Raw genomic sequence first — 6,000 nt, 5'->3', positions numbered from 1 at the left:
GAGCAGCACACTCCCCTGCTGGTATACTGCACTATACCACTATGTCCCTTTGAGAAGTAGCACAGCTTCTGAGGCAGGTCTTAGATACACCCTGGGGGAGCCCCCTTTAACCACCCCTGCTTCCACTTTACAGATCCTGTTGTCTTGACCAGGAAAGGTATTTACCACAAGTCACGTGAGCCATTCATTCTTTTTGACCTGGCTGTCCTTCAAGAGCACAACATCTCCAATTTGCAGGTTGAATTGGTCTGCTTGCCATTTCCTTCTTGGCTGTAGTGTTGCAAGGTACTCTTGATGCCATCGTCTCCAGAATGAATCAGCAAGGCTCTGGACTTGCTTCCACTGACTCTGGTAGAGATCCTTAAGGTCAAGATCTGCTGAAGGAGCAGACACAGAGTCAATCTTCTGTGTTAAAAGCATAGCAGGAGTGAGTACAGTAGGCATGTCTGGATCCGATGACACAGGAACTATTAGCCATGCATTCACTATGGCAGTGACTTCTGCTACCAGCGTGATGAGAACTTCGTAGGACAGACTGAGGGAGTGCACCTTAAGCAACATAGCATCCAAAATGCGTCGAGCAACCCCTATCATTCTTTTCCACACTCCTCCCATGTAGGAAGAGTGTGGCAGATTGAAGTTCCAAGTACAGCCCTGGTCTTTGAAGTAAGACTGAAGTTCTGCATTTTCAGTTTTTTGCAGGCACCAACAAAGTTCGTCCCGTCGTCCAAATGAAAGAACTTTACTGGACCCCTGATTACAGTGAATCTTCTAAGTGCATTTATGAAGCTAGATGTAGATAAAGACTCAACTACCTCCATATGTACTGCTCTTGTGACCAAACAGGTAAATATGATGGCCCAGCACTTGCTTTCTGAGAGGCCTCCCCTGGTACAGCGAGCACAGATTTTCTACAGCTCAAACACGTCTAATCCAACGTGTGTGAATGGAGGAGCTTGGGTGAGACGATCAGCAAGTAAGTTGGACATTTTTTGGTTTTCCATTTTTCCTCTTAACCTCCGACAGGTGACACACTTATGAATGATGCTCGATACCAGTCTCTTTCCTCCCAGGATCCACAGCCCAGCAGACCTGACGGCCCCTTCCCTGATGTGTCTACCGTGGTATGAGACTTGTTCGTGGTAGTACTGCATCAGCAAAGTAGCGATGTGGTGGCTTTTAGGGAGGATTATCGGATGTTTCTCTCCCCAAGGAATTGCAGCTGATGACATGCGGCCACCAATCCTCACCACACCATCTGTATCCAGGATGGGATCCAGTTTTCTGAGAGGGCTGTGTTTTGAGACAATCTCTCTTTTGGACAGGCTATTGATTTCTTCTTTAAAGGCCTCTTGCTGTACACTCAGGACAATTACTGTTCTTGCCTGCATAAGCTCATCTGATTTTAGCCTATTGCCCCCCAAAGCTCTAGAACGGGATCTGACTTTCTGAATGAGTTTGGCCATTCCATGCGTAAGCAGCTTCCAGCTGGAAAAGTGTTCAAATCTGTGTGAACCAAGCAGGGTTTCAGAAGCTTTTGCAGCAAAGGTTGCAATCAGCGGGCGCACGTCTGCATCCATGTCTGGTTCAACGAGCTCAAAGCACTTTCGCTGAGGAGGTGTAGCCCCATCACCCTTTTTCAGAAAGGAGGGTCCTGAAAACCAATTTGTATCTCCCAAAAGTGTAGCTGGTGCAGGCCGTGTTGTCAGGGCTACCAGGTGTAGGACCCAAAAGCAGAACGTGAGACAGAATGGGGGTGTTACGTTCCCACTAAAAGGTCCAGGGGATGACGGGAAGTAACAAAGAAAATAAAAGTGTCCCGGGGGAATAAGAAAGGTGGGAGGCAGAACCAGGTATAAAAACGAATAGATTAATTTACAAAAATTAACCTTCAGTCAAAATAAAGAATAAAGGGGCAACTAAAGAGGCTGGCTCTTAACCAGGCTTAGCTAAACAAACAAACAAGAACAAATACAAGTTTCATGCTCCTTCTCAAGGAGTAATGGATACTGACACAAAAGCTCGCTCTCCGGTTGACAACAATGGCCCACTGGCCGTCTCTCTCTCTCACTCTGGCTGCCAACAATGGCCCACTGGCACTGTTGGGTGTTGTCTCTCTCCAAGGTATATACCCGGCTAATGAGCAATTTGGGTCACCTGGGCTCAATCAGCAGTTCCACAGGAGGCGGGGCATTACCTGGAGAGGGAAAATTACAGACACGCGGCACTAGGGCCGTAACACCCCCTCCCATAAAAACAAACCCTAGGTTTGTATACGATAGGGTAATTGTACACAACACATGGCACTGGGGCCGTAATGGCCCCTCCCATAAATACAAACCCTAGGTTTGTATTCAAGAGGGTAGTCCTCTTCACTCAGTTTGAAGTTGGCTTCGTCCTTCTTCCTGAGCTGCTGCATCAGTCGGATGTTTTGCTCCTGCATGTCCTCAAAATCCTGGCCTGTCACATCCATCTCCCTGAGCAAGGCATCCTCCTGTTGTTTCGCTATTGAAAGTGTCTTGTTGAGGATGTTGACCTGCTCCTCTACAGAGCGAATCTTCCTCAGGGCCTCTTCATCAGCCATCTTCTCGCCTTCCCTTTGCTCCCTCTCCTCCAGGTCCCTCAGCCTCCGCCTCAGCTCCTCTGCCTCTGACTTGGTCTTCTCAGCCGCCATGAGCTGGACTTTGTCCCTCTGCTCCTTGGGTGCTGAGCGGTACAGGTCAAACAGCAGCTTCATCTCCCGCTGGGACTTCTGGACTTTTTTGAGTTCAGTGTGGATGATCTTCAGCTGCTCCATCTCTTTCCTCTTTTGATTCGCCAGCTCCAAACAAAGTTTCTCCACCTCCACCTGCTTTGCATGGGACTGGTGTGTGAGGTCAGCGACGGCAGACTTGAGGTGTACAAATCTCACCTCCTGCTTCTGGGGCTGGTTTAGGTCCTCCCTATTCTCTCTCACCTGGGACACGGCCGCCCGCCGACTGCGTTTCTACCGCTTACATTTTAAGGCTCATAATGGGCAACCAAATGTCCAGGCCTGTGGCAGAAAAAACACAGTTTCTCCACTTTAGGTTTTGGAGGAGTACCGACATGTGAAGCTTGAGTAACTTGCAGGTTGCCATTTCGTGAGTCGCCACCACAGGGGCAGGAAATATTATACGACACAAAGATGTTTTTGTGTGGAAGCGCGAATTCATCCGCCAACACCACAGCCTGATACATAGACACTTTATGCTCGTACTGCACCTCTAGCTGTCGCATTTTAATAGCTGTCTCTGCCTCTAATTTCTTCGATTCCAACTCCCTGCGAAGCTGGAATTCTCTTTCCCTTTCCTCCTTTTCCAACTGGAGGCGAGCAAGATGGACTTTTAACTGCGCAGCCAGCTTAGAACCAGGAGTAGACACGCATGACTCAAAAGTAGCCATAGCTAAGAGGATTAGCCTCCTCTACAGTCACTCGACTTCACACTGTCAAAATTCACATACACCGGTGGCAAATTACAGCAAGCTGGAAATAAAACAATTAGTCTAACAAACAAACTTCCCCGGTTCCTACCTGGTTGAAACTTCACCTATCTGTCTTCTTGGAGCATGCCGGGCTCGGGGGAGGGGCGGCTTTAAAGGCTGAACTTCGGTGGCCTGAGCCCTGAAAAAGTCTACCCCCGCCAGGGAACGTTGTCCCCACCCAGGATTACTCCTAAAACAAGAAAGGCAAAATAACAAAAGAATGTGCGATGGAAAGACTGATCACAGCCCAGCTGGACACTCCCCTATTCTAACCAGGGAAGCTGTCTGAAACACCAAACGAATTTACAATACTCACCGCGCCCGCCACCGGAGACAAGCTGCACACAGCAATGACTAACACACACAAGGAATCCACCTCCGAACTGTCTTATTCAAAAAAATGTATCCCGGACGAGCCCCCATTTGTTACATTCCCTGTAAAAGGTCCAGGGGGTGAGGGGAAGTAACAAAGAAAAGAAAAGTGTCCCGGGGGAATAAGAAATGTGGGTAGCGGAACCAGGTGTAGAAACGAATAGATTTATTTACAAAAATTAACCTTCAGTCAAAATATAGAATAAAAGGGCAACTAAAGAGTCTGGCTCTTAACCAGGCTTAGCTAAACAAACAAACAAGAACAATTACAAGCTTCACGCTCCTTCTCAAGGAGTAATGGATATTGACACAAGAGCTCGCTCTCCGGTTGACAACAATGGCCCACTGGCCGTCTCTCTCTCACTCTGGCTGCCAACAATGGCCCACTGGCAATGTTGAGTGTTGTCTCTCTCCAAGGTATATACCCGGCTAATGAGCAATTGGGGTCACCAGGGCTCAATCACCAGTTCCACAGGAGGCGGGGCATTACCTGGAGAGGGAAAATTACAGACACGTGGCACTAGGGCCATAACACTCTGTCCCATATAAAAAAACACTAGGTTTGTATACGAGAGGGCAATTGTACAAAACTCATGGCACTGGGGCCATAACACCCCCTCCCATAAATACAAAAACCCTAGGTTTGTATTCACGAGGGTAATTCCAAAACATGGCACTGGGGCCGTAACAGGGGGGAAAAGCCAAAGGGGCACGTTTATTGTCTTGCAGGATTAGGCAGGGACAGAACTCTTGGACAAGTGGTGGGCTTAGCGGGGGCGTGGTTCTCGTACAGACGGTGGGCTTGCCAGGGTCGTGATTCCTGTACAGGTGGTAGGCTTGGCAGTTTCGTGGTTCTTGTACAAGCAGTGGTCTTGGCAGGGTCATGGTACTCGTGCAGGCGTGGTCCAGGCAATGGCAGGGAGGTCAAACTAGAGGCAGTGGGAACAGGGGTTAGGGCTCTCAGACAGGCGGTGGAATTAGCAGGGTCGTGGTTCTCGTACAGGCGGTGGGCTTGGCAGTTTCGTGGTTCTCGTACAGGCGGTGGTCTTGGCAGGGTCGTGGTACTCGTACAGGCGTGGTCCAGGCAACGGCAGGGAGGTCAAACTAGAGGCAGAGGGAACAGGGGTTAGGCTTGGTCACAAAGGGTCAAAGCTTGAGCTTGAGTCGTCTTACACACTTGTAGTGGTTCAATGATCTGGCATCATCTGAAGAGCAGACCGGCTTCTTATCCTGGCCGAGATGCGTTGATTGGCCTGATTGTAGATGCCGGTCAGGTGTGAGCTCGGAGAGCTCCAGGTGAGATCGATGAACCAGATGAGCTAGGTGAGGCAGTGGGAGCGGCCTGACGAAGGCGGGGCTGATGAGGCAGGGACGTGACACGTGTATCATGGTCTGCCAGATTGTGTTCCCTGCTGATAAAGTGCCACTGTTCAGGATGTGTTGACTTCCGGATGTTTGTGACTCTGTTAGCGACGTACACATAGAACCTCCGGTTGGTGTTGTAGATATAGCCCAAAACAACTCTACTGTTAGTGTAGAACTTCACTGAGTGGCTTTTGATATCTAGCTAACATGTCAGCTAGCTCGACTGCCAGCACGGCTACACAAAGCTCCAAATGGGGCACAGTATGGGAGTGACGTGGTGCTAATTTGGATTTCGCCGTGCAGGATCCAGCATGAACATGTCCCTTATTGTCGAGTGCTCTGAGGTAGGCCACCGTGGAGATGGCCATGGTGGACATGTCAGAAAAGACATATAGTTCCCTGTGCTGTGTGGAGAGCAAGGAAACAGGTAGGTATGACCTTGGAATTTAAAATTGCTCAAGTGCCATGAGTGAGTGCTTCCAATTCTTCCACCGTGTCTCTTTTTCCGCAGACACTGCAGCATCCCATTTACAGTGCTCAGTGGAAAGTTCTCTGACTAGAGCCTTGCCTTGTACTGTTATTGGAGCCACAAAACCCAATGAGTCCTATAAGCTGTTAACTGTTGAGAAAATACCCACTATAAATGTCTTCTCCTCTCTAGAGACAAGAAAGGTACAGCTGTCAGTTTGAAGGTTCCAGTTGAGACCTAAGCTTCTCTGCAGGGGTAAATGATTCACACCCAGCTCCAGGTCTTTCAGC

The sequence above is a fragment of the Lampris incognitus genome, chromosome 2 (genome assembly GCF_029633865.1).
Source record: "Lampris incognitus isolate fLamInc1 chromosome 2, fLamInc1.hap2, whole genome shotgun sequence".
Lineage (NCBI taxonomy): Eukaryota > Metazoa > Chordata > Actinopteri > Lampriformes > Lampridae > Lampris > Lampris incognitus.
The sequence above is the reverse complement of the archived record's forward strand: the minus strand, read 5'-3'. Positions refer to the sequence as shown.